We start from the raw sequence: 22,126 nt of genomic DNA on the forward strand, positions 1-22,126 counted from the left end.
TGTTAGCGACCATAATTTTCGAGCGTACGCGTGCACTATACGTTGCACACTTTCTGCAATAACTATATAAATACTTTTCTGCTTTCCATCGTACAGTAAATCGTTCCAATGTCGTAGTAAATAATCGCAAAGCATATACATACACGTATTTAGAGTATATGCCGATATCGAACCAGCGCCATATTTGTTTCGTTTACGCCCTTAGGCGAGAAATGTTATTGCGTACCGATTTCTATCCGACTTCTTTTCGATCGAAACGAATTTTGCAAAATGTTCGTTAAGCGCGTCAGACGCCGTTTTTATGAAAAGAGTTGCATAGATATAAAAAATATATTGCTTCGCTATCCCCTCTTTAAAAATGCACGTACATTGTGCGGGTCCTGATAAAACTGGTTCGAATAAAAGTACATTAACCCTTTGTGGACAGACATTTTGAAGCACGATTGTTGGACGGGACGGGTTTCGAGCAGATGGCAGGGAAATAAACGTGTATCAAAAAATTATTTTATCCCGTATTTAAATTCGATTTTGATCTAACGAACCGCTTCTCGTACGTACAAAGGAAATAATTTTTTTTTTTTTTAATTCGTTGCTGCGAGTTCGTTAACGATTCCGCGATTATTCTTGATAACACTTTTCTTCGCTATCTGTTGATCGGCAGTTTGTTAACTTCAGAAAGTTCAGTTTCCAATCAGCGTGATTACCATTAATTACACAGAGCCAGCGAGTAATCAGATGTTGCGGGAACAGAAGTACATTGTTGCGTAATGAAGGAAGTCGTACTTCATTTGTCAAAGTCGGAATGTCTGCGTTCGACAACCCGATGTTTAGCCACGTAACACCGCCCGTGTTCTTTTCAAGTTAATTAACAGGCGGCAAATTTAACGCGTGCTCGGCATACCGTCGCTAGGTAAAACTCCATGCTCCAGAAAGAGGAGAGAAATCACGGGGTAGTGGGGATTAGAAGTTACGAAAGTCCATTCAAACCTCTTCCAGGTCACAGGTACGGACGAAAAAGTGTTTAGTTATGCCACGAGCGCTTCGACAAATCGTTCGCGGAACGGGGGAGAGAAAAAAATGGAGCAACGTTCGGTAGGCGAGGCAATAACGCGATGCCAAGTTTCATATGCAGCGGCCAAGAAACTGCCGCTGGCACTAGTAATTACCGGTTTACTACTTCGCGGTTCCGTTCGAACTATTTGCATTTTCCTGTAATTAGAACCCCTCTGATCACGGGTAGCGTGGCTCTCAGCGACGACTAGACGAACGTCGAGGAGCCTCCCGGAAGGACGCGTCCTGTGCGACCACCAAGTTTCCCTCGCGAAAAAGACGCGATTTGCATTCGTAACGTGGCTTCCTTTGCGCCTTTGTTCGTCTTTTTCACCATCTATGACTAGATTAGTTTGTAAAAATCAACGCGCAACAGTCCCCGTACCGAGACCTCGTAACCCAAATAGAAACGCGAAAGAACGGAACATATGGACCGATTCTGAAAGAACAAAAACGTTACGAGATCTCTATCGATCACAGTGACTCACTGCAACGCGAATAGAAAAGAAAAAGAAAACAATAATGACTACGGGTAGGAACTTGCCACGCCTCGCCGCGACTACGAAATCGCGATTAAACCCACCTACTGCAAAGGTAATCGAAGAGGCGAAAATACAGTCGGAATTTCTTCGAGCGAAAATGACAATATCATGCATGTTGTAATTTATAACGCTGGCCATAGTGGTTAATTACTTAACGGTTGCTTCGACCGTAATAGGCGAATAGTACATCGTCGGAGGTTTCGCGATCGTCGTAGAAATTATTCCGCGAAAAATCGTTACGAGCGCCCGTGGTTGTAACCCTTGTTCCGCGTGGCAGGCCGAATTCACGTTTCGACCTGTCGCGACCAGTCTGGGATTCCGAGGCAACTGGTATCATTGGCAGCTGAGAAGAATGCCTCTGAGGGGTGCACTCGGTTCAAACGATGCTGCCCGTACCACCGCACACACGCACGGAAGGTGCGAGGCTTCCGATTGGTGACGCACTGTCTGCCAATCGGAAGCCCTCGCGCCTTCCGTGCGTGTGTGCGCGCGCCGCTACGGACAGAATCGTTTGAACCGGCGGACCGTGTGCCCCCTCGGAGGCATTCTTCCCAACTGCCAACGATACAACTCGTTTTATCGGGGGCAGAGGATCGCCGCAACCGTTCTGATTTTCATTTCAATGCGTTCGAGGAGAGGACTGCGTTTCCTACAGCAAGCTCCTCCGACAGAGAGAGTCGTGGACGCGTGCCACCGATCGCCGTAGCTGACTTGTCGACGGAGCTTGCCAACGGAAGACGGTAGGGGGCGCGTTTCGATGTCTCGCGAAAGCAGCGCGGGGCCAGAGATACGGCGGCTCGCGGAAGCGTCGACAGCCGATGGGGAAAAAAATGGGTAACGATATTACGTGCTTAAGGGCGAATGCAGAAGGGGTGTGTCCGAGAGCGATGGCTGTCGGAAGCTGTAATGGAGATTGATGGCCAACGCCGCGGAAAAGTCGATGTTGGGAAAGTAAATTAGCACGCGGCCAGATCGGGCTTAAAATATTGAAATCGGTGATGGGAACGGTTACGGGGGATCTACTCCTCTCGCGTCCTCGTTTTAATCCAACGGACGGGCGTCGATTTCAGCCGCGATACGGAGAGAAAACGAAGGGACGCTTTGAAAATAATTACGCATTATGCACCGAGCTCTGGATAAACCGCGTTTGTTTGTACGTATTGATAACGTCGAGGACCTATCACTACCGATAAACGACGAACGAGCGAATAGCGAGCCCCGAGGTGTGGAATGCAGTTGGGTGGGCGAATCGTATTTGGTTACTACCATAATTGTACTTTGACGCTATTCCATTGTTTTTACCGTACGCGTGGGTAGATCCCAAGACGACCAGGGGTTAATTTTTGTACAAGGCGCTCTCGGAACGTTATCGAGCCTGCTATTCACCGGTACTGTAAACGTTTACGAAAAAGATGAACGACGAGATTCGTGGACCAGAACCGCTTGGATTTACTTACGTGTTGAGATTGTACAATTATTTCGTCCCGAGCCAAAAACTGTTTACACATCCGCGACCAACAACCGCCTACCCGGATGTCGTAGGTAAAGCCATGTATACCTTTATGGCTCGCGTGTCTCCGATCTTAATGAGCCCTCCTCTTGCGTTCCTTCTCGTGGAAATACGCGCGTTCGCGTCCCACTCCCGTCCGCGTGTAGGCGCCAGAAATCTTTCATCGGCTTGTTACGATTTATAATTTGTCAGAAACGGTGATACAAACGACCGATCATCCTACTGCTTTCAGCTTTCGAAACCGTGTTCGATACGATTGCCGTGGCATAAATCAACCTGACGGAGGGGAATCGAACGCTAGCAGGCGCTGGACTGCGTTCTTTCGCGAATAAAATCAGAAAATTTCCTAAAAAACGATACTTTTTGTTTCGATGTTAAATTTATCAACCCTCGAAAAGCTTGCTACTGTAGAAGAATAAAAAAACGGGAAGTCACAGGTTGACGCTGGAACTACCAAAAAATGGTCAAAATGGCCCATTAGTAATTTCTAATAAGAATCGTAAAAAATTTGCTCGAGACTCGACCGCCTCCTGTTCGAAATGAAGGAGTGGGAATCTCCCACCTTGCCGGAACACGGCTCAATTACAAATGCATCGGGGGTCGTCTTTGTCGAAGTCGCGCCGACAGTATAACGTACAACAGCGGCGATATTAAGAGTGTTCGCTTACACTGCGTATTTTTGCGTTCCGTTCCCAGTAGAGATAAAGTCTTTCTTCGAATTCATCTTTAAATAAATCAGATCCGACGATCGTCGTCGTAATTCACGGAGTTGCTTCTTTCCAATCTCTCCAGGGACGAAGATAAATATTCCCGTGGTGTGTTGCTGTCCCTGTTCCGTCGTCGATGTCGCCGCGGAGACAACCAAGTTTCGAAGGAAACCCGGCGAGGGTGCAGGTGGCTCGTATGTCGAGAAAATGAAGTCTCTCGTCTTGGAACAATGGGCTGTGACGTGCGCGCCAGGAAGCATACATGTCTCACTTCCGGTGACTCGACGTCTAATTGATTCTCAACCCCCTTGTTCGGTTAGCGTCGTCTATCGGGGCCTCGGAGCCGGCGTTGTTCGCGTCTTTGTCGTCTTTGTCGTAGCGAGTCACCGTTCGCGTCGACGAAACGATTCGCGAAAAGTCGTAAAACGCAGCCACTCCCGGAGGGGTGGTGGGGCGAATTTTAATGCAGATATAACCGGGGCCCCTTTCACGACCGATCCAACGATACGCTCGACGTTTCTTTGATCTTAGACCGCCCGTGAAATATTCACCTTCCGTGTACTTATTCGCCTACGCGTCGTAAATTTTGCGTGCGACGCCGCAAAAATTGCCCGCACGAAGTGCCCCGCGTCGGCGTCGCTCGTTCTAAACGCGACTCGGCGCGCGGGAGGGAAAGAGAAACCGAAAAAACGCCGATCGAGAAAGGTCACCGGTTCGTCGCGGCGGTCCGCCATCGCGCCATTCCGAGTCTATATTCGGGCCAGCGAACGTAAACAAACGTGACTCCGTGGACATCGCACGATAGCTTTTTTTTTTCACTGGACTCGTCTCGTTGACTCTCGCATCGTTTTAATTTCTTTGGTAGAAATAAATAATTGTAGGTCTAGCGTGAATCCAGACATAACCTCGAAAGTTTCGTTGAAACCGGGCGTGAGGAATTCGAGCGTCGAGCGGGGGCGGTCGACAAGCGCAGACGGGAGCGGGCGATCGAAAGGCCAGCTCCTGGCGATCGTAGCCAGCTGAACGCGACGAGGGGTGCACGGGGGTTTGTTTTGGTGCGTGACTATGAGAGAGGGTGCGTGGCCTGCTCCCGCAGTCCGTGCCAGGCACGCAACTGCATGCACCGACGCGTGCACACGGCGAGCACACGCACGTACACGTACACATGGCCGCGGATGCAAAATGCGCTGCGTGCACGCAGCCCGCCTCCGTGGCTGTACTGAGAGATAGAGTACCGATAGCGGTGATTCGCCATGGCCAGCCGTGATTTAGGGGTCGCTATGGCGCCGCGATTCAGAAACAAGAGTTCGTTGAACCCCGTTCGCTGGCCAGCCTCGGCTCGATCGTTACTAGAAAAGCTCGGTCAGCGTGATCGTGAAAATGTTAAACTCGAGGAGGGGATCTGGGGAAGTTTCTGCTTAAAATTCCCTGTGAATGGGTTACCTTGTTGCGGCCACTCCGGTGTCTGGGGGCTCGAGTGACCGTCTGGAACATTGTTTTTCAAAATAGAAGGGGGCTGCTAAAATTGTAACAAATTTACTCGACTGGATTTTTGAATATTTACTCCCGTTTTTTATGAGACAGTGAATAAACATTTTTCGAGTATCCATCGTTTTAATTTCCTTGGTAGAAATAAATATGCCATGATCGTAGGCAGTTCCAGCGTTAGAGAAGCATAGTGGAGACGCGTCTCGATAAAAATCATCCAGCTGGTAGGATTCGTACGACGAGAACGCATCGCGACGCGGGCAACGGACAGCGGCGGCGGGTCGCCGTCAAGTGGCAGATTGTAAACATCCGGTACCCGATGCAAATCCGCCCGCAGCGACGACTGCAGGCGACCGATGCGTCGTGCCGCCGCGATAGATCGCGCGGCGTCTATGTATTCGCGTTTCGTTGATCCTACGATTCATACGGAATGCGACGCGCGGCGCATTTTCTCTTACAACGGCTGGAAATAAACGCAATTTTCAAGAATTTTTTTCGACGCATTTTTGAAACTTTCACTTGTTGTATAAATTTCGTATACAAATATTAATTATTACAGACATAACAGGAACCGGCGAGGGGCCTCCAAAAATTTATTCATCGCAAATTCTAAAATTGGAAAACATGCAATTTTCTTAAATCGTAAGACAGTGGCTTCGGTTGCCATTTCGGTAATAATTTATTATAAAATGGTGGAACTTGGTTCTTTCGACACCGCGTAACTTTGTCATTTTTGCGAATTTCGCTTTAATGTTTTGGGGGGTTAAAACCCCTAACATAAAGATTCGTCACGTTTTGTGAACGTTCGTTCGTGAATATCTCGGAACGACACGTCCAGGGAGATTCGTTCGACGTGAATCCTCGTTAAACGCCCTTCGTCGTACGCGAGCAATATCGTTGTACGATCGATTACCCGATAGTATCGCTCGAGTAACCACGGAATGAACGATGGCGCCCGTAAACTCGCTGAGAAACTGTACGGGTTCTACGAAGTCTGGTCGAAAATAGTCAGCCGACATTGTAAAGGCTCCGGCTTCCTGCTTTCTGTTTTCCGCCGTCGACGCCGCGCGCGTTCCGTCTGCCGATTTTCTTCGTCCTGTTCGCCCCGACCTTTTCCTTTTCGTGCGCGATTTAATTTTAGTGCGTCTGGAAACCGCGCTTTCGCGGCCATTTCGCGGGCCACGCTCGTAAAAACACGCGACGCCCAATATGGCGGGTCTCTCCGCGCTTTCAGTTAAGCGGGTGTCCTTGGAAACGACGCTGTATAAAATAATTAACGAATGGTCAGGTTCAAATGTGCATGGTTGTTACGACGTAATTATTGAATAGTTATTATTATTGCAAAGTCCGTATCGAGGTTGCGGCGCGTTCATGCTGTCCGCGTATCAATGGCGGGTCAGGCTCTCGCCGGATGGCTTTACTCCGCGGGCAGATAGAATTTGTAGACGTGTTTTGCAACCCATAAAGTAGGTAATTGCATAATTAGACGAATAAATGAGACAATCAAGAGGATAGTTGACATTTGTCATCAGTGAAAGATAATTGCTATTTTTTTATTGTATGAGTGATAATTTAATGCTCGTGATGGGATCTGCTGAAGTGTGTATTTCGATTATGATTTAATCGATCAGTCTTTTTTCCTTTCATTTTTCATTTTTTATTAAGAAGAATAACTTTACTAAAATATTCCTGAAATCTTATCATGTTGGGTAAAAGATCCTACAACAATTATTATCTCTCAGAATTTACGAATTTTGTCACAAATGCCCAAATACTCGACGCACACTTTTTATTTATCGACGATCATCGACGAAAGAGCGATCGTTCGCGACAGTCGAGAATCGTCGATCGATAGTCGAGGAGGGGGTGGGGGGGTGCTGGGGAATAAAATTGGTATCTTAATTTCGAACGGTCGTCGGGACGCTCCTTAATCGATCGCGTTTCACGGAGACGCTTTTAGCGCATAATGAGAAAGCCTGCCGGGCGCGGATGCGGCATTGATTTTCAACCGGAAACTAACTTGAACGGTAGAAGCAACAAGTAATTACTTTAACGAAATTGAATTACACGGACTATATAGCCCAGCGTTCGCTTAAGTACACTCACGCTCTCTGTAATCGAATCACCGAACATTTTCGTGTAATCAAGATTGTTTGGCGCGCTGGCGAACGCTTCCTGCGGGAATTCTCTTTCTTTCTTTCGTTTCTTCTCGCCGGTACCGCGGTTTTACCTTCCGACCGTTCCCGGGTCCTCAGCGTCCGCGAGAAAGAGGAGAAGAAGAAGACTCCGTCGTCGACTGTTCCTCGAGAGGGTCACGCGGCTGGCATTCATCCCCCCGTTAGAGGGCAGAGGACGGTTTTCGGAGACCGGCTGGAAGACGATCGCCGGCGTAATGTTCCTCCCCGAATGCACGCCGAACCCTCCAAGCCACCCTCTACCCTTTGAACTTTTAAGAGACCACTCGACACTCGGAAAGATGCCTCTGAGCGTTCAATGAGGCCAATACCACGGAGGGTGCGGCCCTTATAACGAGATTATGGGACTCTCCTTCTCTCTCTCTCTCTCTGTTTCCCTTAGCTTTGCACAACGGTTCACCCGCTGTTACGTACGGTGCTCGGTACTCGCGCCCGGTTACACCCGCGAGTCTCTTTTCCTCCGGCCCTCGGCCCAGGGGTGGTTGATTTGGGCGCGAAATTGCCCGACAAAATCAAATTTCATTTCGCCGGGGGCGTGTCTGGACAATCGAGCAGCCAAGTGGCCAGCGGCCAATCTGACTATCTCGTCAACCAATTTTGCCGGTGATTACTTCGCTCGTCGCCTTCCTTGGACCGTGGCGGTTCCGCGCGACGCGCTCGGCCGTCTTTCTCGCGCTCTTAATTTCACCCCCGTCCATCCCCCCGCGGTAATTTAAAGTCGTTCTACGAAAACGCGTCTCCGTCGTGTATTTTCTCTCCCTTGGCCCCCCTCCCTGGTCTCTGCGCCGTTTCGTCGTTCCGTAATACAATAATCGCAGGTTCGCCGCGCCCCGAGACAAGGCGCTCTTACCTGTCATCGCCACGCTTGTAATTTAAACTCTCTTTCGCGGAACGTGTTTTTTTTTTTCTCTTTTTCTTACTCCTCCCTTTGCACGCCCCTCCCCGGATTCTAATTACGCGACCCGTGGCTCGAGAAACGTATCCGCTACTAAGAATTCTTTTGATATCCGATTATATCGTTCCCCGGTTCGAAAGCAACGGCGAAGGTACCCCGGGGGGCAACAAAGGAGAACCGCTTTTCCGGATTCGATGAATCCTGCAACACCCCGCCCCGCCGCGATTCGTAATTAAAATAATTCTTCGCCTCGCTCGTCGCGCGCCCGCGACCTTCCGCGAAGTTTCTGCTCCGATGTCCACCCTAAGGTCGCCTCGAAACCGCGCAATTAGCGCTTCGCTGTATCGAACTCGAATATTTTTCCAAACACTCTCCGGATTCTTTGGTCGAGGCCTTGTCTCTCTCAGTGAATTCTTTATTTAAATAAAATACTATCGTTTGTAAAATTGAGAAAAATAATGTGCAGTACAATCCATAACGTTAGACTTCTCGTAATACTTAACGTACGGGTCACGTAAATTTACGTTTTTGTTTTAATTTTATCACGCTACGTTGTAAGCAAATAAAAGTGAAAAATATTAAGAATCGTTTAACCCTTGAGTAGTTCATTGACCCTCTACAAATTCAAACTAATATTGTATAATATATATATCAATGGAATCCTCCATTATTTCCATTTGCCAATTTTGGTAAAAATCAACATTAAGTGAAATAACTCAGTTGAGATTGAGAGTTCGCTTAAGGGTTAAATATAATTATTTTTACAGAATAAAATAGATTTAAGATTCTTCGTTACAGAAAAATGAAACTTTTGCAATTTCAAACTCAATAGATTCGAGTCAGAAGAAATAAAATGCCTTTCCCAACGCGGAGGAAATTTCCAGCCATCGGCGTACGCGCGAAATTTTCTCTGGCGCGCATGTGTGAATGCGCCCCGGGGTAGCTTCCCACGCGGCGCCCGCAGAGACGAAAGCTCGACTTTATCGGTGGAAAAGATCTGAGAATCTACGAAAAACAGAACGAAAAGGGACGCAAGGGTGCGTGGGTGTGCGTGTTTGCGCCGGGGCCGTGTTGACCGCGGTCCTCTCTTCCATTGCCCCGGCGCACCGGGGATTATTCTAGCGGATCGTGGTGCGCGCGTGTGCGGGTAACGAAGATCGGGTCCAAGTTTACAAGGGTTCCTGGAAGGGCGGCGACCTCCCTTGGGCCCCGCTTTCATCTGGACCGCGTCCTTCTTGGGGTGTCCCCCTCCATCTCAGCCCTTCACCCCCCACTACTCTACCCCTTCCCCTACTTCCTCTGCCTTTCTCAATGCGAGCTCGTCCTCTTTCTCCTCCGCGCCGCGCGTTCTCTCTCTCGCCTCGGAATCCTGTATCCCTACGTCCGTGTGGGCCCCGTCGCTGTCTCCCTCTCTCGGCCGACGGCGGAAAAAAATACGCTCGGTGAGGCCCCGCAAATCGGTGTTCGTTTTCGCGCGCGAACGTTTCGAACTTGGCGCGTCGCGTTCTTTCTTTGAAAATACAAACACCTCGCGAAACTTTTATACCTTTTCTGCGACCAGTGGTGGAAATAAAATGAACGAATGTACTTTATTAACAGTTTGTAATTACGCGTGACAATTCTAGTAACCGGGCCAAGCTATAGCTCTGTACCGAGTAAAAATAGAAGGGAACCGAGGAGGAAACTCTTGAACGGTTTAAGAACACCTATTATTCTATAATCAGAGTTATTCCCAACTTATTTGGTGCGTTCGTAACTCCAATTACACGTAGTTTTTAAATAGAAGCTCCTCATTCTTTTTTCCCCCCGTATAAATAGATTACTCGGGCCGTTCTAAACATAGGAGGTATAAGATAATGTCATTGAAGCTTCTTCGGTTCTTTAAAAACTATATTCGCCCTTTGGTCGTGGACGACTCGAAGGGTAGAAATTCGTACAAGTTACACCAATCTCATCGTGCATTACGAAATATTTATTTACTGCTTTGACAATCCTCGTGTACAAACGATACGATATTAAGTATACGAATAAAATTGCGTAACTCGTAATGGTATATAGAAACATTTCTTCGTAGGGCCCTTATCTGCTCGTATTTTTCTCAATTCGCTTGTCCCATTGAAACATGTTTACTTTGACGCCTACTCGATTTTACGAGCTCGCTATACCATGGCCCGAACTATACATCGTTGCACGAATTTTCGTTTCGATCGATGAATGAACCTCGACGAATTCGTAAGGGTTGGTAAGCGTTGATGGGGATAAAAATCGGTGGACGAGGAGGGATCGAAAGCGCGTCGGTTCGCGGTGCGTGTCGAGTCGCATGGAAGTCACGGCATAAAAGTCGATCGGCTGCCAGTGACTCTCGAACGTGCCGTCTCTCGGACGCGGTTGTCAGTTCGAGCCTTAACGAGATTAATTAACACGCCGAACCGTGCCGGCGGCGCGACGTGCGAAGCGTCCGACTCGAAACCGGTACAGAAGCGCGAATCCCGCCTTCGCCTCGCACAAAATAATCGAGTTTCGCGCCACCGAGAGTTCTCTATGGCTTTCCGGGGCCCTGGACTCTCTCTCTCTCTCTCTCTCTCTTTCTCCTTCTCTCTCGAGCGTGTTTCATTTGCTCGTGTCAGTCTCAAATTTCCATGTTCGACGCGTACCTGGGGCTCTCGGACCATCCTCGATCGCGTTGCCGTTTGTACCTGCCTTTGGTCTCGCCTCTACCTGCTCTCTCCTTCGAGGGAAGCCCCGAAAAACGGGAAACAACGAATTAGTTAACCCTTTGCGCTCCACGATCGTCGTTCGTTCAACGAGGTTTGAAAAGATCCAAGCGCGTTCGAAACGTTGTAAATTACCGACAGAGGCCTGCTATGCCTCGATCTGTTTTATCGATCGAGCGTGCGTTTGCGTTTGCGTTAGTTTGCTGTCTCGTGCCGTTGGACGAAGTATGATCATAAACATATTCTTTTGTTCGTGCTTATTTGTCGTTCACTTGCAGTTTATTATAGTCGATACTGATTTAGCGACTACTCGATGTTTCGATATTAAACTCTCGCAATGGAATGGCGATACTTATGCACGTCTATGGTAGAAAGCAGTCGTAAATTGAACGAGCGACGCAGTCACGCATAGAAATACGTTCGTTTGTTCCAACATTTTCTCAACGCGCACGATGCAGTATAAACAACAAAACAATTTCGTTAATCCTTAATAAGTGGAAATTCTACCGTATCTCCCAATTTCAAATTACGATCCTGTAACGTTAAATAAATTTTTGAAGATTCTAATAATTAATACACACTTTTACAATATGTTAATTGGAAATTGACGGAGACTTGTACTATTTTTTAAAAAATTGTTTAGAAACGTGATCCTTTAGCGATCGCGAACAATAATACGTTCCCATTAACCAATCGTCGAGCTTGACGGTGGCAAGGTTTCATTAATCGCATCCGTTTACCTTTACACACCTTGTTTAATGCAGTCGAACCGATGAATGAAATAAATCACAATGTACTGGCCGTGTACACACGCTATAATTCGTTATAATAACCATTATAACGTTTTGCGATACGAGCCTGCCCCCCAGGCACACGCATTGTGCTCCAAGTGTGCCCGGAGTAACATTACTTTGAGTTTTTGTTCCTTTTTTTGAAACCGAAACACTTCCTGATATATATATTTATTCGCACCACTGTGATATTTGCGCTCAACGTTTCGCGCAGACTCGCCTCGTAACGTTTTTTAGTTTCACCGTATACTCTGGCCCGATCGCTCTCGTTGTGTCAATCATAAACGCGAAGCGAGAAAATTTCAGTCATTAACGACCGTTCATGCTCTTCTTTTTTTATGTAAATTTCTTTTCTACGTTGCTACAAAAATACCGCAAATTACGGAATTATAATCGACCCGTCAAATCGGGGAACGTACGCGACGCTTCGTCCTGGTCGACTTGTCAGATTGGCTGACTTATGTTTTGACTTCAAATTGGTATATATTTCGTTCCTTCGACGTTGATAAATGATATTAAAGATTCTGTTGGTTTGAAGTTAATTTCGAAGGGAAACGTTTTTAGAAAATGTTCGTTATTAAAGCGATAATGTTACAATTGTCATACGCAGAGAAGGTACAGAAAAAAAAAAATAGAAGCATCGAAACACATTTATTTATATTCCCCGAGTACAAATCCATCCCTATATTGGCGTAGGTGGTTACATAAACTAGGAAGGCTAAAATATGGGCTTATTTTAGAACTTGTTCCACTTGAAAATATTGGGAATACAATAATTTAACCAGGTTTCTGGAAACAGAATTTCCGTTGCCAGAGATGATTCTGAAACAAAAGAAATATTTGTTTAAACCGTATAAATAAAATTAGTGGTTACCATAATCGATTTTAATATCCCTCAAGTTGCGTTTCTCGCATGTAAAAAGAAATCGAACATAGTTATGCAAAATGGCGCGAACGCTTTGGAGCAATGGCCGAAGCGAACGATCAATTTGTGAGTGTCTCAAGTGGCGGAATTTTGTCACCGTAGACAATGACGCGATCCGCGTTTACTAACGATCCTTTCTTTAAATTTCAGGTAAGTCCAATGTCTGAGATCGCTTCACGCCGCTGCATGCTGTTTCCGGTAAGTTCCCTTGCCGATCGCTTCATTTGCAAACGCTTGAAAAACCACGCTCGACCGTGCGCCGGGCGGTATGCGCGGCAGCGATCGTGACGTAAAACGTAACACATTCACCCCTTCTCTTTCTCTTTCTCTTTCTCTTTCTCTTTCTCGTTCCACCGGACTCATCGTTTCACAATGTACTCCCGATCCTCGACATTCTTTGGCAGTCGCGTATGTAGATGGGCGTCTCGAGTCTCTCGGGTTCGGGTCGGGACCGTCGCGGTTCGATGATGATGTCGCCCCGGCGTTCGCCGGACAAGGAAGCGACGCGATACACGGATCTCCTTCTCGGAGAAGCCTACGACGCAGTTGCTCCCGCGGTAGGTACGCGCAACTGCGTCGTTCGAATAAGGATCGTAGGAAGAGCGAGCGAGAGAAAGAGAGAAAGAGCGAAAGAGCTCGCGCGCGCGCGAGAGAATGATAGAGCGGTAGAAGACGATGTAGAACGAGCGAGAGAAAGAGAGTGAGAGAGGAGTGTGCGCTGTAAAGTTACGGGCCGGTCACGTGGTCCCACGTTCGTCTCTCGCGTACCTCCTTAATGTGGCTCCGACGATCCACGCGCGCACACTATCGCTCGCGTGTCCGTGCGCCCGTTGACGCGCTCGCGAGCGCGAACATCGCGTCGGTGTGTCGACGTTTGGAGGGGGCGGCAGTGGCAGCGTGGAGGGGTGGTATGCGGGAAACGTTTTCCTCGGTTCCCACGGCGCGACGCCTCCCTCCTCTCCCCTTCCCTCTCACCCTTTGGTTGCCCTCTGTCGGGCATACAGGCGCGCGCGAGCGGCCTCGTACACCTAATACCCGGCGTGCACACGAACACTCGGGGATCGCGCGTGCACGTACACACGCTGTCCCTCCACCAAAAACGCCAACCCGGCGAAGGGGGCAGGGGGACGGAGAGGGCAGAGACGCCGCCGCCGCCGCTGGACCGCCCGAGATGCTGCGAGCCTCGACAGCGCGATCTCTGCCCGCCCGTACCGTGGAAAGACGAGGAGAGGGCGTTCTGCGGGGGAAAAAGGGAGAAAAATTTCGCGCGTCTTTTCGCCGGGTCCCGACGACACGGCGGAATCTCGAGGGTGATCGAACCGTACCCGACGCGAAGGGGGGTCTCGTTGGTCGCTTTTCCTTTCCCAGCGGACATTTTTACGGATTTAAGTGCGACGCTTATTGGCCCGTTCGAGGGCCGATATCGAAACGACGTGCTCTTAAAATCCTTATCTATCGCGATAGAGAGAGGAAGCGTTAACGGACGCTTCTGCTTTGCCCGGCGTAATCGTTTTGTTCTTTCGTAACGGGGTTCCGATTCCGAAGCTTGGTGGGAGGGGGAATGGGGAGTTGGTGTATATTTCGTATCGGCCGTGACATTCTTGGGGCAAATTATGCGTCCGTACGAGCGCCGGGTTCTTTCCCCGATACGTCGTTGACCCGTCGTCCTGTCAACGCGGTCGCGAGCGTGCGAGCGGGTCGTAGTTAGTGGACAGCCACGTGGTTCGAATACCGGGGCTGCAGTCTCCGCGATCGCTTCGCGGTCGGTATTCGAGTTTCGTACTCGAGCGCGTACAGTGTGCCCACGATGATTCCGAGCCAGGCATTTCCCTCCCTGGTTCGTTCGTTCGTGCCTCCTCCTCTGCCTCCGGCCCTTGGCCTCCTCGCCTCCCGCCTGAAACCGCTGCCATCGCATTGACGACATTCTCTCACGTGCCGACCACTCGTGTCGCGTCCGTCGTTCCTGGTAACGAGAGAAAGATCGGGGAAGAAGGCGGGAAGATTCCACGCTGCCTGCGCTTCTCTCTTCTCTCTCTCTCTCTCTCTCTCTCTCTCTCTCTTTCTCTCTCCGCGTGGAAATATTTTCACGAAAAATAACGCCACGGTCGCGCGCGGGGTCCGTTCGAATTTCTGGATCAGACTCCTCGCATCGCGGCGCGGTAATCGTACACGGTCGCAATTAACCTCGATCGATCGGGTGGAACGTGCAACACGGCGCGATCCGTAAAGTTCCCCGAAGGGAACGCCTTTCCGGACGTTCCATACGGGACGTGGAACCCCGCGATGGAATTTCGAGGAACCTCGGGAACGGAGAAAAAGAGGAGAGAAATAGAGAAGTGCGGTAGGTGGTGGGACGGTGGTTGTCGTTTGGTTCCTGGTGTTCTTGCTGCATAGCCGGGTGTTCGAGTACCTATCTACTCACTCCCTCGTACCAAAAGGGCAGCACACCTTGGCTGGCCATTGGCTCTTTACCGTCCTCGTTCCTCTCTTTCGAGAACTCCTTCGCCGTCCCGTTCTTTCCCATCGTCGAGGTTCTCCGGTGTTCCACATAAATACACAAATACCCTGGCATAGCCGACTGGCGCGTATATACCGGGACCACGGCCGCATTCCACGACCCCCGCCCTTTCCCTCTCACCTCTGCCTCTGCCTCTGCCCTCCTTCTTTTTCCCCCTCCGCGGGTCTACCCTTGTGTGCCGTCACCACTACCACCGACCTGCTCCAGCATCGCTGGCACACCACCATCGTCGTCGCTATCGCGCCGTCAGGGCCCATCTTCTGGGCCCTTTACCTCTCTCGGACCCCGCGAGTCTCCCACCTTCACCACCGGGCACTGCCTCCTCTCCTCCTTCCTCCGTCGCCCTCTTTTCTTCGCTACCCTTCTCGCCCTTCGTATTCGCTAGCTCGCTCGTTCGTTCGCTCGCGCGAGCACGGCGCCACCGAATGCCTTCGCAGTCGGTTCTCTTCTCGCCCTTGCGAGGACCCACAACTTCTCTACACCTTCGTTCTTCCTCCTCGTCCTCTTCTTACCGCTCTTCTTCGCCCCCACCCCGTCGTTCCCCACGGTGGTTCTCTCTTTCTCTCGTCTGTTGCGCTTCTCGCGCCGTGAGACACACACGCACACGCACGAGAAGCAGCCACGGACCTGTGTGTACACCTACCGTCAGGAATATTTTGTTTACCTCGCTCCCAGTTCTTTGAATTCTGCGCCGGCAGCCAGTGGCTCCGCGTTCTTCTTCGCCTCCTTCTTCGCGTCGCCTTCTTCGTCCTCTTCCTCGTATCCTGCGGCCCTCTATGGACGGACCAAGGACTCCGCGGGAGAGAAAAAGAGAGAGCGAGACCGCGCGCGGAGCCCCACAGCCTCTGTTATTCTCGATCAGGCCCGACTCGACCGCGAGCTTGTGTTTTCGTCGTCGCCGCCACCTGTTTTCTCTCGCCGCTTTCCGACAGTTTTTCACGTTCGTTTCCGGCGACACGAACCCCCGAAACCTCCGTTAGAAAATTTTATACAGACGCGTCCAGGGCAATGGCAGCAATGCAGGCTCTGGTGTTTATTCGAGGCAGCGGTTCCCAAAGTGGACGATCCTAACTTAAAAAACGGTTGTCACTGTTGCTTTTTAATTTTTATAAAATCATATCAGTAGTTTATAAAACCTTATTTTGACTTAAACTCATCTAAATGAGGGACAAAATTCTCAAAACAAAATCTCGTCCCTGACAGCGTAGAGGAAATGTTACATAGTAGGGGGGACTCAAAACGGTTAGATAAATTCGGTACTATATTTGTCCACGGTCTCTTTTGGTTGTAAAAAATTTTCCCCGGGGGAAAAATAGTGCCCCGTGGGGGGAGGAAGGGGATAACTCGATGGAGCTTTACAGCCGCCTCTCTCCTCTTTTTCCAAGAAGCGTCTCGTGTAATCAGCGCGTGCACCTTTTGTACGACTAACGGGCGAAGGCATTCGCTCTTTTATCGCGGGCTCCTTCGACACTTTTATCTCCGTTCTCACGCTCAGATTTTTGGAGGGGTAAAAGAAGGAAGAAAAGAAATAGAGGCGTTCGACCCTCGCACGTCGTTGACCGTGGCCTGTATTGGTACGAACGAACGGAACGATCGGCGTGGAACGACTCTCCACGCATACAGACGGAGGCCGGCAGCGGCCCGCTGGCAAACGGAGTCCGTTTTCGTAAAAGCATGCACTTATTCCCAGAGGTTCGTCGGGCGCAGCAACAACGGGAGGAAAAGAAAGAGAAGGATATAACGGAGGAGAGGCTCCCGAATGAGATATATAGCACCGAGCAACAAATGAGGTCCTTCCGAGAATCGGGCCACCGACACAGTGCCCGAAACGCACGAGGGGGTGAGAACCACCCTGGTCGGTTCTCCACTGCGCGATGGCTACGAACGATCCTTGTTTCTCGCTTTTTACCCCCCCCTTTTATTTTTGCCTCTCGAAACCTGTTGGAATTCCAATTTTTCTTTATTTCTACGCCCGTTTTCCCGCCTATTTCTGAAATCAACCCTCTCGTTATCAGCGTCCAGTTTACCCGCTATTCGCTAATATTTTTCTCCGTAAAAACCTGCAAACAAATTTTCAACAATGCATGGACTCGAACTATCGATTCACGAAAAACTGGTACACTAATTTTTGGGATCGTTCGTCGCGAACTTCGATGCAACAATACTGTATCTTCCAACAAATTATTATTGAAAATTATATTACAAGTCCCGAAAGTTTCGAAAGGATTCCTCTCGCGGTCGGTGTTTCTGATTCGAGGAGGGTTCGTCGACGTCGCTGAGTTGCGGTGTCGAAGCTTGGAAGCGTCGCATCCCTCTCCGGTGGAGGAAGAGGGCCTCACGGAGGCGCAGGGAGGGACTCGGCTGGCGCCATAGCGAGCGCACACCCCCGGGCCTTGTTCTCGGGCCGGCTGGACCACGGGTCACGTGACCGTCTGCATTCTGTGTTTTCTGTGAATGACTGGGCCCGCGGACCAATCGCAGGGCGGCCGATAGAGGCAAGCCTTAGGCGCGGAGGCGCGACAAGAAGAAGCCCGTGGGGGAGAGACAAGGAGGGAAAGAGGCCAGCGCCGCTCGGAAACGTGGGGGCGCGCGGTTTCTTGGCCTTTGCGGGCCCAAACTGGGCTTGGAATTCCTCCCGTGGATAGCTTGAAAGGTTCGTTGCGTGTTTCTCTCTCGTTCGCTGCGCGGCCTTCGTCCCTTACGGTAGATCGAATCCGCGATCGTGGTCAACGAACGACGGGTCCTCTCGATCGAACGCCGCCGCGAGACCCTTCTTCTTCTTCTCGCACCCCCGGATCTGCTCTCGAATCTAAATGCGTTCGAGTGCCGATCCCCGGCTCCGTCGATGACGTCGGCGAACGAATTCACGCGCCTCTTATTATTAGCCCGCGATAAGCGTAGGGCCGACACTTTTCACGGTTTCCGGGTGCCCGGCGTTTTCACGTCGCCCGATTCCCACGGACGCGGTAACGTATTTTTATTCGGGGGAAAAAAAAAATGCCTTCGAGAAGGGACCCGGTCGAGAGCAACGTAGCACGATTTTTTCGGAAACTAGATACATCGAGACGAACAGGACCGCCCCGCCGACGCGGTCGCCTCGTGACCTGTGCCGGGTTTCTCGGAAAGGCGGATGCTCCTTTCGAAAATGTAAATGCAGGCGCCGAGAGCCCGGCGAGCGTTCGAAGAACGGGAGAGAGAAAAAAAAAAAAGGGAAAACGAACCACCGCGACGCGATCTTCCTCTTTTTTTTTTCATTTCGTCGTGAAAACTTAACGAGACGTCGTCGACGCGACGGATGGGAGGAAAACGCGTTCGTCGTCCCGTTGAATTAGTAGCCGTGCTTCAAATTTACACCGCAATTTGCACCGCGAACAATTTAGCCGGGCGCGATGAAGCGCATCCCCGACGAAAATTTTTCTCGGACCCGCGGCACCGCGCGACGCCATTAATTCCCGGACCATAAATTCCTGGCCTCTCGCGGAGGAACGCGCGAAAGGGACGACGGAGAGACGCTGAAAAGCCCCGAGAAGCTTCCACCTTTCCGCCTAGGATTATCTTCAATATTATGACTACCCTTCTTACCCTCGAGACGCGTGGGAATTTTACTGGACCGGAGAGTTTCACCCTCCGAATCTCCTCCCCTCCTCTCTCCCTCGTGCTGACAAATCGAAAAATCACGATACACACGAAACGTTGGAAAAATTGGTGAAATTCTGTCGTGAGAAGAGAATTTTAATCGGAGGGTAAAATAGGTCGAAAAATTATAATACAATATTTGTTGTTTTTCTTATGGAAAATCATGGTGAATTTTTGAAAATCCAGTCGAGTGAATTTTGTACAATTTTTATCAGTAGTTTTAGTGTTAAAATATTAGCAGAGTCCGTAAAATTAAATAGCGTGTAATTTTTGCACGTTACGTATCACAAGGAAGTCTCGAGTTCTATTTTTAGTTATGGTTGCTACGTCAGTTTGTATCGTCGAGGTACGAGATTGCTCGATCGTGTGCAAACCACGGATAAACTACGGGACGTGCACCGAAATAGGCGGAAAAGTACCGAATACCCGCTGCGATGGAATAAGATATTTCCTTCCAATCGCTTGCCTTTTCCAGACCCGTGTTTTTCTCGTTTCGATAAATGCATCGCGATTTCGCTCTCTAACGACACCCTTGATTTAGAATAAAAACAGCTACATAAACATTATTAAACAATCATCGAATCAATTGTTGCTTCGAATGAAAATAATCTCCAACCAAATTAGTAAAAGTAAACATTCGCTTCCAAGTGCATTTCCACTTGTAGCATATAGAATCCCCTTTTACAGAATATTTGGATCTACCACCAAAATCCCCATTTTCTCCAAACGTTAAATACCCTGATCAACTTTAGAACCCGTAAATTTTAGCATACCATGTGCACACGAGTTGCAAGGAACACCAGGAATTGGAATTCATGGAAACGGTTGGAACACGATCGCAAGCGTTTTTCCAGAGAAAAGTGGAAACATCGAGAGCGTTATATCTCGTGTTTTTTTTCCTCGGTTCCCCCCCTTGTTCTCCGGTTTTCCACCGCACACGGAGAGATTTACATCGTCCAGCGACAATTTCGTGGAGAGTCTGGAGCGTCTCTCGTGGCGAGATAGGAGGAAACCGTGGTCGGAGAAGGGCGAAAGGAGAGATCCTTGAGGGGCCCGTCGATTCCGGGAACCGTGGGGTAGGTCTTTTCGGGGAAAAAATGCGTGTATAAAGCCAATGCACACCACCGCCGGGGTCCCTGGGAAAAGAGGAGAGAAGCGTGTTCGTGGGACATTTTTCCGGGCGCGAGCGTGACGCTGCGATGCACGCCGCGACGCCACGGAAAGGGAGAAAAGATACACGGTGCTGCGCGCGGCGTCGAATGAATGGGCAAAAGGGGGAACGAGAGGGGGGGACGGGGGGCCCCGGAGAATACGAAGGAAACGGGAGAAAGTCGTCGAATTGGAACGAGCCGCTCGGAAATTTATGTTAAAGTCCGCGTTTCTCGGAAACTCATTGTCGATTCCTCATATGTATGCGGACGATTCGTCTCGTTTCTGTACCCGCGGCCGGTTTTCGAGTATCGCGGGGCCTTTCCTGCGTGAGAAAAACTCGAACACGAACAATTCGTTTCCGTTTCACGCGTTCCAAAATCCAAGCGTTAATTTTCCACGAAATTTGTCGGGGAGGCGAGCAACGAGTCGGGCAGGAATTTTTTCACGCGACCCAGGGGGTGGTTCTAGCACCTGAAATCCTAGAAATCTTTTCCAAATTCGGTGGATGGACGATTCGAACGGAATGAAATAGTTTTTGAATTTAATTTACACCAATTTCGGTCGTGAGCAAATTTCCTCCGCGGCAATCGGAGGACGATTCGATAAAGGAATGGAATAACATTCGCGGTTGGAAACTATTCAAAAGTTGCTTGGAATCTATTCCAAGAAGGATATGAGTTCTATGAAAGGAAAATTATGGTCCAATCCCGTGTTAATCCTTTGCAGATGAGACCCTCCGTCTGTTGGAGTATTAACCCAGACCGGGGATTTAGTAAAATAAAACTTTATTCTATATAAATCAACTATGAAGGAACGTCCTTTTTTATATCACGATAATTATGCGCTAAAAATGTTAGTGAGAGATTCTGGGGGGGCAAAATAAGACGAATATCAAGAATACCAATTTGTTGATCGAGGCTTCGTTACAAAGTTATTAACGTTTAAAGTTGGACTGTTGCGCGCACCCAGCTGTTCGTAGATCGCCGTTCTACAGGCGCAACTTTAAACGTCAATAACTTTTTAACGAAGCCTCGATAAACAAATTGGTATTCCTGATTTTTGTTTTATTTTGGCCTCTAGAATCTCCCACGGGTGTTTAAAAAGAATTGATAAAAATTGCTAAATTTCGCCGCCTCCGCGGTGGGAATGACCCCTCGAACAGCGGCGAGAGTCGAAGGAGCATCGAGTCCGGGACATTTGGTACGCAACAAGCTAATATCGAGTCGGGTTCGCGTCCTCCTAATTCTTGCCGTCGGGTGCAGAGCGGGGCTCTTCGTCGGGCGCGACCACCTACTCGTAGTTGTCACAGGACCACCTCGTTAGCGATATACGCGAAGGTCGGTCATAAAAAAGTGAGAAACCCGAGAGGGAGCGGTGGCCGTGCTCGTTTTCGATCGAGGGCTCCTCCGCGCTCGTCGATTCTCGGAAGGTCCGGAGCCACGAAATCCGAAGGTGCCGGGCAACGCGCTACGACCTCGGGCAAATGGAGATTTCGTGTGTCTTGACCTTCGTCAAGGGAGGAGCCGGGAACCGACGTGCAGAGGGAGAAAAAGAGAGAGAGAGGGAGAGTGGCAGGGCTCTGTTGGTGCTCCTGCGAGAGGAACGAAGGAGGGCATCGTTCGTCGCGGCGCTCCTACGCCGCCTCGTCGTCTCTCTAACCTTCGCCGAACGCGCAATCTCCTTCGAAGAAAACAGTATCGATTAAGAGAGCCGTCTCTCGAGTCGTCCCGGCGTCGAAGGAGGAAAGAGAGACAGCGAAGGTGGTCGGCAAACAGAGAAAGAACTTTCTTGCTTTCACTGCGCACAGACCAAACGAATTCCTGGGGATCCGCGAGACCTTTGAGGCTCCTCCGGCGGAGACGAGGAGAAGTGGGGGGGCGTAAGAAGCCCCGGGGATCGAATATTCCTGCGTTCGAAATTCATCCTGCGCGGGGAACGGCCATCTACTCTCCTGCTCCTCCCCCCGTTTGGCAAAAACGTCGTCGAGATTCGTTAGCGGTCTC

The 22,126-nt window shown here is 49.7% G+C and overlaps 1 protein-coding gene across 3 annotated transcripts in view; it reads left to right on the forward strand.

Moving 5' to 3' along the window:
- The window catches only part of LOC122395316 (serine/threonine-protein phosphatase 4 regulatory subunit 1-like), a 141,581-nt gene that overhangs the window by 54,457 nt on the left and 64,998 nt on the right, over positions 1-22,126 (forward strand). The window lies entirely within an intron of this gene.

This window comes from Colletes gigas, unplaced genomic scaffold, assembly GCF_013123115.1.
Source record: "Colletes gigas isolate AHSC1104 unplaced genomic scaffold, ASM1312311v1 Colletes_gigas_Sc00005, whole genome shotgun sequence".
Taxonomy (NCBI): domain Eukaryota; kingdom Metazoa; phylum Arthropoda; class Insecta; order Hymenoptera; family Colletidae; genus Colletes; species Colletes gigas.